The following is a 12,691-nucleotide window of genomic DNA, read 5'->3' on the forward strand; positions in this document are numbered from 1 at the left end:
CAATTTTGATCAACAATGTAGAGAAGCGTTTGACATTTTAAAAGAGAAGTTGGTTTAGGTACTCATAGTCCAATTGCCAAATTGGGACCTTCCCTTTGAAGTCATGTGTGATGCTTCAGATGGAAGTGTTGGAGTCGTACTTAGACAAAGGGTCAATAAAGAACCTCACGTTATCGCAATTTCATCCCGCACCTTATATTTCGTGCAATAGAATTATTCAACAACAAAAAAGAACTATTCACTATCATTTTACATTAGATAAATTTAGATTGTATCTTCTTGGCACTAAAGTTGTTGATTTCTCTGATCATGCAACCTTGAAGTATTTTCTTAGAAGAAAAGAGGTGAAACATAAAATAATTTGTTGGATCTTACTCCTCCAAGAATTTGATTTGGAAATCAAAGATAAGAAATGATGTGAGAATTTGGTGTCAATCACTTAAGTCGGCTTCCAATCACTACAGTTGATCCTCATATTTGTGAGTAATTCTCAGAGGAAAGCTTAATGATGGTGCATAAGTCAATGCCTTGGTTCACAAATATAGTTAATTACTTAGCTACAAGTAAATTGCCATCTTTTTTGACGAGAGCCGAAGTAAACCGTATTAAAAGAGAATCTCGTTTTTTCATTTGGGATGATCTGTATCTTTGGAAGCATTGTTCAGACTAGGTAATTCGACGATGTGTTGCTGAAAGCGAGGTAAACTCAATTTTAAATTTTTGTCATTCTTATTCATGTGGTGGACATTTCGGACCAAAGCGGACTGCTCATAAAATTATGGAATGTTGTTTCTTTTGGACTCATATTTTTTGTGATTCTTACTTGTTTTGTAAATCCTATGATAATTGCCAACATGCATGTAATTTGACTCGAAGAAACAAAATGCCCCTTAATCCTATTCATATATGTGAAATATTTGATGTTTGGGGACTCGATTATATGTGTCCTTTTGTTTCTTCCTTTGGAAATTGTTATATAATTCTTGCGGTTGACTATGTTTCAAAGTGTGTAGAAGCTAAAGCCACTCTAACAATGCCAAAGCTACTTTTTAGTTTCTAAAAAAAATTATTTTTTCTAGATTTGGCACACCAAAAGCGATAATAAGCTACCGCATCACACACTTCATCAACCGGGTAATTGATGCACTTATGAAAAAGTATGGAGTAAATCACAGAATTGTCACGGCTTATCATTCTAAAAAAAAAGGGACAAGCAGCAATATCAAATGGTGAAGTAAATATAATTCTTGAAAAAATAGTCAAGTCAAATCGCAAGGATAGGAGCTTGAAATTAATTGATGCCTTATAGGCTTATCGAACTGCATATAAAGGACCTATCGGCATGTCGCCATATAATCTTGTATTCTGTAAGCCATGTCATTTGTCAGTCGAGCTGGAACACAAGGCTTATTGGGTTGTTAAGAAATGCAATATGGAATTGGAAGCGGTTAGAAAAACACAGAATTTACATATACAGGAACTTGAGGAAATATGGAGATATGCTTACGACAATGTTAGGATATATAAAGACAAAACAAAAGAATTTCATGATCGAAAACTTGCTTTTAAATCTTTTTATGTCAGACAAAAAGCTCTTCTTTTAATTCAAAGTTAAAACTTTTTGCAGGAAAACTTTGATCGAAGTGGAGTGAACCTTATACGGTAACTGAAATTTTTCTCATGGCGCAGTCGAACTTGAAGATGATTCGAGCACTCGATTTAAAGTCAATGGACATAGAATAAAACCATATTATGTGAATAGTCAGACTTTCTTAATTGAAGATCTCAACTTAGAAGAACATGTAGTCTGAATCAGGTCGTCGAGCCAACTACGTTAAACAAAAGCGCTTTATGGGAGGCAAACCATTGTTTCATTGCATTTTTATTTTATTTTATTTTATTTTATTTTGGTTAAGAAAATCTATTTTAATTATTTCTTTTATTTTTCAGGAACTAAATGTTCTCAATCGAGCTTAAACGAGGTAGAATTGTAGATTTATATTCGAACAGTGACAAAATTCGATCCCTGAGTAGCAACCCTTTTCGCGTAGAGCAGTGGAAGAATCTGTTCCAGCCCGTGCTCACAGTTTCATTAAATGACGCACGTTAGCACAACCTTTTGATGGCTGGCGCACGTTAGCAAAACCCATATCATTTCCCCCAATTTTTGTAGACATTCTGTCGCCTGCCTCACCCTATCTCCTCTCTCTTTTTTTTTACCATGGACCTCACCCTTTTTCCTATCACCTCACCTTTTAAATTTTTAAACTCCCTTTTTATCTTATCAAAACCAAATTTCACTTAACTTCAAACACCCCCCACGCACAGCATAACCAAATTAAAACACCCAAATTTTTCCTTCCTCCTAAATGAAACCCCCCAAAAATCATCCACCCTCACCCCTTCATTGCCGTACACGAACCTGCATTTTCATCATCGATTTCACCTCCTCCCAAATAAAACCCCAACTCAAGATGGTTCATACAAATAACCAACCGGACGACGTCGCGACTCCTCCGCCCATCGTCCTTGGGGGACGTCGCCGCTTCAATGCGCCGACTTTTGTCGCCATACCAATCGATTCCAACTCCGTTCCACCGCCACCTCCTGTTCGTCTGGCGTGATGCCGGGGCAATATTCCAAACGCTCCACCTTCGCCGTATCACTTGGCGTTTGCACCCACCGCTTTATTACGCCTCGGGCTGAGCACTGCTCGCGGTCTGTCACCGCCGCACTCCCCTTCTCTATTGTTCCAGTCCATGCCCACTGTAAGAACGTCTTCATCTCATCTGTGTCCATTGGGTTTCCTGACGTGTTCCATGACTTTGGCCATGTATGATAGTGCACCGGAGGTAAATTTCACTCCTATTTATGTTCAACCTTTGCTAATGTACCATCCAATTTATGGTTTTACAGAGGATTTCAGCGCTAGTTTTCCACCCCCGGATCCATCTCCTACGACATCGAGTTCTCAACAACAACCCGGGCAACACGCTTCACCGGCCCATTCCTCTAGCCTGGGTGATTTCCTTGCTCCTAGAAGTCCACTGCCTGCCTATGAGAATCCCGAACGCAACTGACAAGGTCGGTCGTATGCTTTCCCTACCAGAGACTTTGGAAGGTTACTTGCAATTCACTGACAAGGAGTTGGTTTGTTTTAAGTCGGTAAAACATCGTTCGTTTCGTGTAAGTAAATATATTCCGACTCGAACCTTAGAAACTTTGCATTTATGTGAATTTGTCCATGCTTATTTTACTGCCATTGGTTAGACTTTATATCCGATGCTTAATTGTGGAACGTTTTATGAACTTGTCTTAGAATTTTATACCACTTTTACTTTTTCTCATAATCGTCTTATTAATGTTATCTCTCCTGATGTCGTTACATTTCGATTATGCGGAAACTATTTTTCAATGTCTATTTTTGAATTTAATCTATCTATGGGGTTCGTGACATCTGTCACAAATCATGCGTATCTGACAGCTTTGCTTGAGATTTCATAGGATTTTGATGCTGATATGGCCTATGAGACACTTACCGGTTTGGCTGGTCATACATTCAATGCTCACTCGACTCGATCTCATCTTATAGTCGACCCGGCCTTATGCTACATACATCGTTTCCTCGCCTACAATTATTCCAGCCGAAATGACTCGTCTTCCTCCTTGAGTCGGGTTGAACTTTTTTTATGGTGCATGTCCACCGACCAGCTGGTGAACTTAGGATTTTGGTTTACTCGGGCTTTTGAGATCATTATTCGGTCCAATCGCCCACTTATCATTGGCTCTTACATTACTCATTTAGCCTCTCGCATCGCTAATTTTGATGTTACTAGGTTTACTTATGCTTTTTCTACATATGCCTTGGATGAGCGATGCTTGGACTCTATGGGATTACTTGTTGGAACCGCGAGTGCACCATACTTTGTTCCCCCTAGTGTCATCACTCCTCGCAGCGAGCAAGTTTTTGTTCCACATAATGCGCAACAACCGCCACCTGCAACACCTCTCCCAAACATGCAAACACAAATGGATGAAGTCCACAACCGTATCTACTCCATTGAGACAGACATTACTGAAATTCTTTAATATCTTTGTCCCAGCGCCTCCCACCGCGGCCGTGGCCATGGTCGACAGGAAATCCAGGGAGTACTATATTTCTTCTCCTCTCTTTAGTTTTACGTTTTGGGAAAAAACTCTTTAAATGAGGGGGAGTAGAGTCTAGGTTGAATTTCATTTTGCTTATTTTTATGTTTTGATGCTAGTATTTGTTGATTGGATTTGCGAAAAAAAATTCATTGAATTCCTTTGTCTTGTTGAATATTTTTGGAATGTCATGATTGTTTGAGAACACATAATTTTTTAGGTTATGATATTCTTAATAGCGGATATCGTGAATTGTGATCAAGTTGGTATTCTTGTTATATTCCATGATTTTATTGGTTGAAATATGCTTAGATCAATGCATGAAAAGAATTTGGTGATATTTGAGCCTTTACGAGCATATTATTTTGCTTTCATTTTGTTGGATTGAGTGTGTCGAATTTGACATTGGTATTCTAGAACATATATTTTAAATATTATCGAGATTACACATGAACATGATGCTTAAAATGATTTGGGAACCTTAGGATTAACCATTTCATTTTCCCTACTAAAATTGTCTGCCAATGCATTTTCCCCTAATTAACCACTCTTGAGCCTATTTCCATTCTTTGTTTTCACCATATTCATAAACCTGAGCCTTTTTATTTTATTACTCTTTTCTACCCCTTTTCAGGGCAAGTGGACAATTAATCCGATGTATGCTCCTTGAAAAAAAAAGACAATTACAATTCGGAAAAAAGGAGAAAAAACATGAGAAAAAACAGAAACAAAACAAAAAAAATGCGGGAAAAAATCAAATTTATTTCAAAAGGAAAGTTGTTGTTTGATGGTTTTTCTTTTTATCTTATTGTGCTTAATGTTTTGATGGAGTTGAACTTGTTATTTGTTAGTTCCTTGACTTGAATTTTAGCCATATTATTTAGCCTTTTTCCCCACCTTTAACTAAGCCCCGTTACAACCAATAAAAGACCCTTTGATTTATGCATCTTGTTCTTATTAGTAGTGGAAATTTGATTTACTTGCATGCCTATGGTAATATCGTGTCGGTTCTGACATTGAGTGTTTCTATACCCCAAACACATTGAGTGCTTTGAGTGAATCACGGTAAGTTGTTGAGTTATAAGCATTGATATTGATGAATGAATGGATGTTACAATTGCATTTAACTTGTTCCAATTGGTGATGTTCAATTGATTTGTATTTCGACTTGAATAATTATTGTGATCTCTACCTTGCTTCCTTGAATGTGAAACTTGACAAAGAAAGGTAAATAGAATTTTTGACTGATTTGATTATATCATACTTGAGGACAAGCATGAGATAAGTGAGGGGGAATTTGATGAGTGTTCTGAATCGATAATATTTTCTCGTTAATTCTTCGATCTTATGAATTTATTGTTGCTAATTTGGCTGTGTTATGCTTATTTTCGTGTAGAGTCTTACTTTCCATATTTAATAGTAAAATGGGTGCAATATACATTTTTTTATTATTTGGTCACGGCTAGAGACATGGGCATGGCTCTGGGAATGACACGGTCTGACGTGGTAGTTTCTAAAAGATCTAATCAGCGCATTCTAGAATATGGATGGCCAGAATTATATTAGGAGACTTATTTTTAAATTTTAAAGTTTGAATTTATAAAACATTTGGAATTATCTTTAGGATTATTTTTAATTTAATTTCTTTGTTTATACTTAGGTTTTTAGAGGCTATAAATACCATATTGGGGTAAGCCTAAAGACACAACTCATATTACAATCTTCTTCTTCTCCTTTCTAGTTTTATAAAGTTATCTCCTTTATTTTCTTTTCGAGTTTTCATTTTTCTTTTATTTTGAGTTTTATTTTTAAACATGCTAAGTATGACTTTTTTCATGCTTAGCTAATTTTCTCATAAGCCGAGAGCTGAAGCAATAACTCAATTCCAACGTGAGAATTGAAAAGCACCTTAATAACTTCGGAATATCTCTCTCAATCCCTGCACTTATTTTTCAAAATCAAAACAGTTTTCAAAATCAAAGATTGACTTTGGTCAAGATGTTGTTGCGATTAAATGTGTGGGAGGAAGGATCAGCTTATTGAAAGCACATTCAACTTCCTGGGAACACACTTGGTGCGATAGTCTTGCCAAGAGGAAATTGAGATCGAAATTAGTAGTTATTGAAACAACAATCCAAGTCGGTCTTCACGAACTTAAACGATTATTGATCTACGAAAATTGATGTTGATCATATCAATTTCCAAAGCCAGAATCAAAGATTACCTTGGGTATTCGGTATACAAAATAGAGTCACGAGGATTGCCCTTGTAGATAAAGTAACCGACGTGAATCTCGAAGGGAAAATCTAATTCGATGATCCGAAGGAAATTGAGTCAAAGCGAGGCTTGAGGCTGTTTTACCATATTCATTTTCAACCTTCAATTTTTATTTTTATTTTTTTCTTTAAATCATTTTTTATTATTTAATCTTTTTTTACCAAAACCCTCCATTTTAACTACTTATCGCCTGATTTAAACTATTCAGATAGAAATTTGGAATTTTCTAAGTCCCTAAGGATTGACCCTTACTTCTCTTTACTACGTATTTCCTATATTTATTAATTGAGAAGAAAGAATTTATTTTGACATTAAAAATGGCAGTTGTCTGTGACGGGAACAACAGAAAGTATTGTCCACATCTTTCTAAATATTGATTGGGCTGATAAAACCTTTGTAATTTTGTTATCATGTTGCCCGTTGTACTTTTTTCGGATAATTTATGAACATCATTAATCATCTAGATTTTAACTTTTCATACGTAATTACAAACTTCTCATAAATAAGTTTTAACTAAATAGAAATTCATACACATATTTAAAACATTTTTCAACATAAAAACAACTTTCCATCTTCTTCTTTTTCTCAATTTCTACGTTATTATTTTTATTTTTTCATTCTTTTCTATAAGTCATTCGCTACGTGGATCGATAAGTTTTCATACTTCTTCTCCTCCTCCTCCTCCTTGATTTTCATATCCTTATTCTCTTCTTCAAGTTTCCTTCTCTCCTTATGTTGATCAAATATCGATTTCATTGCCTCCTTTATTCACCTCTCATCTGAAGACGAGCTCGAATATGAATCATCTATGTCTGAGTAATCAAACCCAAATAAACCATTAAAAAAATTCATAATATTCTCCCACAAATGTATGATTTCACTATCATATAGACTCTATCAACTTACCCCACTTCTATTTATAATGAAAATTTTGTCAAAATGACCTTTGGAACTCGTCATGCCCACATGATGAGTTCCATCAATTCAAAAAAATAATGTCATTGGCTAATGGCTATAAATAACTACTTATTTTTGCTAAAATGATCATTGGAACTCATCACCTCGACATGATGAGTTCCATTATTTTCTATATTTTTTTTATAAAACATTTTAAATTAAAAAAAAAAGTAATATTATTTTAATGGAACTCGCCATGCCAAGGTGACGAGTTCCTTCAATATTGTAGCAAATGTCGTAGCAAATGTCGTAGATTCCAAAATAAACTTCAATATGTTCCATTGGGCTAATTAATAAAATTGTTTGCCCTATTGAGCTAAAAAACCATGAGTCATCGCTAATTTTTAGGAATACAAACTAGTCGAGTCAGACTTGAATCTTATTAAGTCAGTTTCAACTCAAGAAGCTTAAAGTTGAGTTTGACTCGACTCATAGATTTGCGAGCTTAAAACTGTCAAGTTCGATTCAAATAAAAAATAAAAAATTGAAGCTCGAAAAAATTTGAACTCAAATCATTCTCAAACTTAACTCAATTGAAACTCAAATTCGAGTCCAAACTTGAACCTTAAATACATAAAAACCTTATATATATTTAAAAAAATAAAAATTCAATATTGTTTTTTTCAAGTTACTCGTGAGTTTTTCGAGTCGGGTATCAAATAGTTACTTCAAATCATTAAGAACTGAAGTCAAATCCATTCAATTCGAATGTTGACTGAACCAAACTCGAGTAATTCACGATCTGTCAAGTATTATTTACAGCCATATTCGCTACCTCACTAGGAAGGTGTGAAAGTTGTTGGTTTCAGCCTCTATGCGTGGTTCTACGACTCCGGGATTGATTTGCTTGCTATTATGTGTACACTTTCATGAAAGTTTCTAAAATATGAAGAAATTATGTAGTCTATTCAGAGCACGCCTCCCATGAAAGTTGAGGGCAAACTTTGCTTTATTTAGAAGATGTATTATTTTTCTGTTTCTGTTTCTCTTTTCTTTGCCAAAGGTTCCATAATATAAGGGCTCATATATACTTCCTTTAGGCCTTTAAGTAAACTCAAGGCAAGCCAGCAGCGCAGGCATCTTTTGAATAAAGGTTTCAATGTGTGGGTAGCGTCCATCTGCTAGGACACCCTTACCTGTCGGTCATCTCCCCACCCCAATCAATGGACAATGGTGCTCTTTACATATCCCTATATTGATTTTGTATTTTAAATCGCAATCTCCTCCTTATAATTCATAAATAGAGTGATAAATGATTTATAGTTGATAATGAGATAAATTATAACATGATAGAGCTTGATCCAAATTCAATCTAATTCAAAGTGATTATAGACAGTAGAAAACCTAGTTTGATAGAGAGTATAAAATATATTCTATTTCGAGTCGTTTTTATTTTGAAAATTCAAGTTTAAATCATATTATGTAGGATTTTTTAAGGGTGAGATCGGGTTTAAAGTTAAAGAGTTCAACCTGACTTAATAGAATATTATAATTATCCCTTATTTTACCTAATAAAAAATAATTTTGTATATATATTTAGAGTGAATTGGGTGCCAGTGCAGGTTTTGACTTAAAATATTGAGTCAGACTTAAAGTCAGATAGGACCTTTTTAAATACATATCAAATCAAATAATAGTAAAAGAATTTAATTTTCGAATTTAATCGATATGAATCAGCATCTTGACTCAACCTCACTCATGAGCATCGTAATTTGTATACCATAATAATATAAAACCTTTCCATTATCATATTGAACTATTGAAGCATCACATCTTTCAATTCCATGATCTACCAAACACCACTAATTCCTTGTCACATTTCAATAACTCCATATCCGTGAATAATTGTATCCAAACTCAGGTGGGAAATGGATCAAAAACCACTAGAAAACACCCACGTATGTATGTATGAATGCATGGTGATGTAGGGCATGGGGCATGGGGTCAGGTGACATCGATTGATATAAACAATGCACTATCCTCTTCATCAACTGGTGCTTTCTGGGGCACGCCGCTTCGCCTTCATCGTGCACTACTCTCAACATTTATCTGTCGTACCATGATCTTTTGGTAATAGATACACAGGGACAGACAAGCAAAGCAAGTGCCTGTTTTGTCTTTGAATACGACAGTATCTACGAACAACTCTTCTCATGTTTTTTTTTAAGTCGGATCAAAATATAATTCGAATCCCAATCTGTATTTTCTGTTCCCGGACACGATTGATCTTTGAAAAGTACTACATATTCTCTTACATGTCATTTATGCTACAGCTCAGGAATAAATGAACAAAATCTGTAACACTCAAAGCAGCTTTAACAACAACTTCTAGTGAAATATAAGGAACATGGTTCTCCCTTTTCGCATGCTCTGCCACACTTCTGTTGTGATGCAAGGTCAAGTATTTTTCCTTCTTTATAATTGATTCATTCATACAGAAGAGTACAAAATGCATCTGTTGTGAAACTGTAACTGGTTTTCACCAGAAAAGCAGTAAAACGATCACAATGACCACATGTTTCGTCGTGGGGTTTGTCAAAAACAAATTACTTTCAGTACTTGGGAGTAATCAAAATCATTTACCGAATACCAATCCCTTGTGGCTTTTGTAGCTTCGTCCTTGTAGGTCCATGGAATGGGGTTGGCGATCCAAGGTGATTCATCTGTGTTGGTACCTCTGTTTTGAAAACCGGACCGGACCAGCCGGTTCAACCGGGAATCGTTGCTTAGTCCGGTTCAATCTAAACCGGTTGAACCGCTACTAGTGAATCGGTCAGAACCGCTGGACCGTTCAAACCGGACCGGCTGAAAACCAGAAAAAACCGGGAATTTTATTTTATTTTTTTAAAAATAAAATCAAACAACGTTGTTTGTTAAACGAGCCAAGTCGAACTCGAGTATTGCTGAGCTCGACTCGAATTTAAAAACTTTAAAAGTAAGCTCAACTCAACTCAAACTCACAAGTTAAAAATTATCAAGTTCAACTCAAACTCGAAATATAATATTGAAACTTGAACTCAAAAAAAAATTAGAAACTCGATTGAAGCCTAAAATTCGAGCTTGATTGAAGTGAAAGAATAGTTCATCAATGCTCACCAAAAGGCTCCATGATTTGAATGTCAAATTACCTCTATTATTTATAGAAGTTAGTTGTGATGATCTTCTATGTTTCTTAGCAATGTGAAATTGTTTTGTTTTTATATTTTTACTCTTTAGACTTTTGGGATGCTCTTCTATGTTTCTTAGTCATGTTGATTGTTTTTATAAAAAAAATTAAACCAAACAATATCATTTTGTTATGATTTTTTTAACCCCAAATTTATTTTTTAATTATAGTTATATAATTATATTTATTATTTAATATGTTTTACCTTAAATATTATGTTGTAGTTAATTTGAATCATTTTGTTTCACTATATTTTATGGTTTTTAACTTATATATGTTATGACTTGCTTTGAATATGACTCTGATATAAAAAATTATTTTTTATTAAATATTTTTGGTATTTTATTTAATTTTTTAAATAATTATGACGTCTTTCAGTTTTTTTGACCGGTCGGACCGGTTTGACCAGTTGAACCAATAAACCGGTAGCATGACCGGTTCGCTAACCGATCCGGTTCTAAAAACCATTGTTGGTACATGAATTAGGGTTGGTGATTGCTGATGCGAGAAATAAGTTGTAACAATTTTTTATTGTATCTCTTTCAATTTGGATAAAGATTCATGGCCGATAATTTTATTAAGGAGAAGAAGATAATAAATACGCCGAAGAACATGGTGAATACTCATTTGAGAGGGAGAGAGATTTAGAGAGATCTTCTCTTTTAGCCTTAAATGTTGATTTATATACAATTATTTTGGGTTAGTGTCAAGCTATGATGGCTATTTGTTGACAATTTGGCTAAATAGATCTGGATGTCAAATGGTATATTTAACTCTGGTAGATCACGTATGATTCTATAAGTGATTATGTTTAAGGATGAGCAAAACTCAAGTCGACTCAGAAAATCAATTTCAAGTTATTCGAGTCGAGTTATTCGAGTTGTTCAATTTATTCGAGTCAACTCGAATTATCAATTTAGTTTCCAAGTTCGAGCTGAGTTGAAATTTGAAAATTTTGAGTTCCTCGAAAAACTGAAATATTATTAAGTATTTTGGTAGTTCTACGATTTAGTCTATGATTTTATTATTCTTTCAATTTCTCCTTCATTTTAAGTATATTTTTTAAATTTGAACCACATGCTCCTAAATTATCGTAGAATACATATGTACTTTCAATTTTTCTTTTTTATAACAAGTCTTTTAGTTTTCAATTTAGTCCCTTAATTTTTCATAATTTCCTTATTTCTTTAATTCAGCCTTTATTTCAAGTCCATTTTTTACTAAATTTGGACCACAAGCTCGTATATGAGTATAGAAAACCTATGTAACTTCAATTCTTTTTTTACTAAAAATGTACTCTCCTTTTTATTTTGTCCCTTAACTTTACATTTTACTCAATTTGATCTTTTGATTGCAATTGTTTGCAAATTCTTTCTTTCCATCAATTGACTGACTCTTTTATACTATCATCAATATTTTACCCTCAAAATACTTTCTTTAAAATATAATATTGTGAATGTATTTTATAATTTTAGATTTTGTTTGATATATTAAATCACATTATAATGTGAAAAGAATATAGTGTATATATATCTTATATGATTAGAGAAATTCAAAAAATTAGCATAAAAACTCGAATGACTCGACTCAAATTTCTTAAACTTAACTTAACTCGAAAAAAAAGTTAAGTTTGAGTTGTAAAATACGACTTGTCAACTCAAATAACTCGAAATTTTTTTATTCAACTCGGTTGAATGCTTATCCCAAATCATATCAAAGGAATGTAGCAGATAGGAGGATATGAAATTCCAAAGAATCTTAAGAATTTTGAAGATTTCGATAGACGAAAAAATAACAATGGAAACTCCAATTAATGGGAGAGATAGGACAGTGATCAAAGGTGATTCAGACTGGTGGAAGTTTCAAACAACTTTGGAGTATATGTGGTGGATCCAATGGAACCTAATAATGGTAGACATGTTAAATTCATTGAGTCATTCTTTGAACAAAATGGTTGATTTGACAAAATACTACGAACAAGATGATTAGACATAAAAAATATATTTAGGCCGGCTAGAATTAGATAAAGCAAAGTTGAGATGTATCCTCTTGGAATTTTTCTGTGGTAGAAGAATTTCCTGCAGGCACCAATTGTATGCTAATCTTATCACATATACATAAACACTTCTCAGAACCAAGCCATAG

Source organism: Hibiscus syriacus, unplaced genomic scaffold (assembly GCF_006381635.1).
Source record: "Hibiscus syriacus cultivar Baekdansim isolate YM2019G1 unplaced genomic scaffold, ASM638163v2 tig00110391_pilon, whole genome shotgun sequence".
NCBI classification, from domain to species: Eukaryota; Viridiplantae; Streptophyta; class Magnoliopsida; order Malvales; family Malvaceae; genus Hibiscus; species Hibiscus syriacus.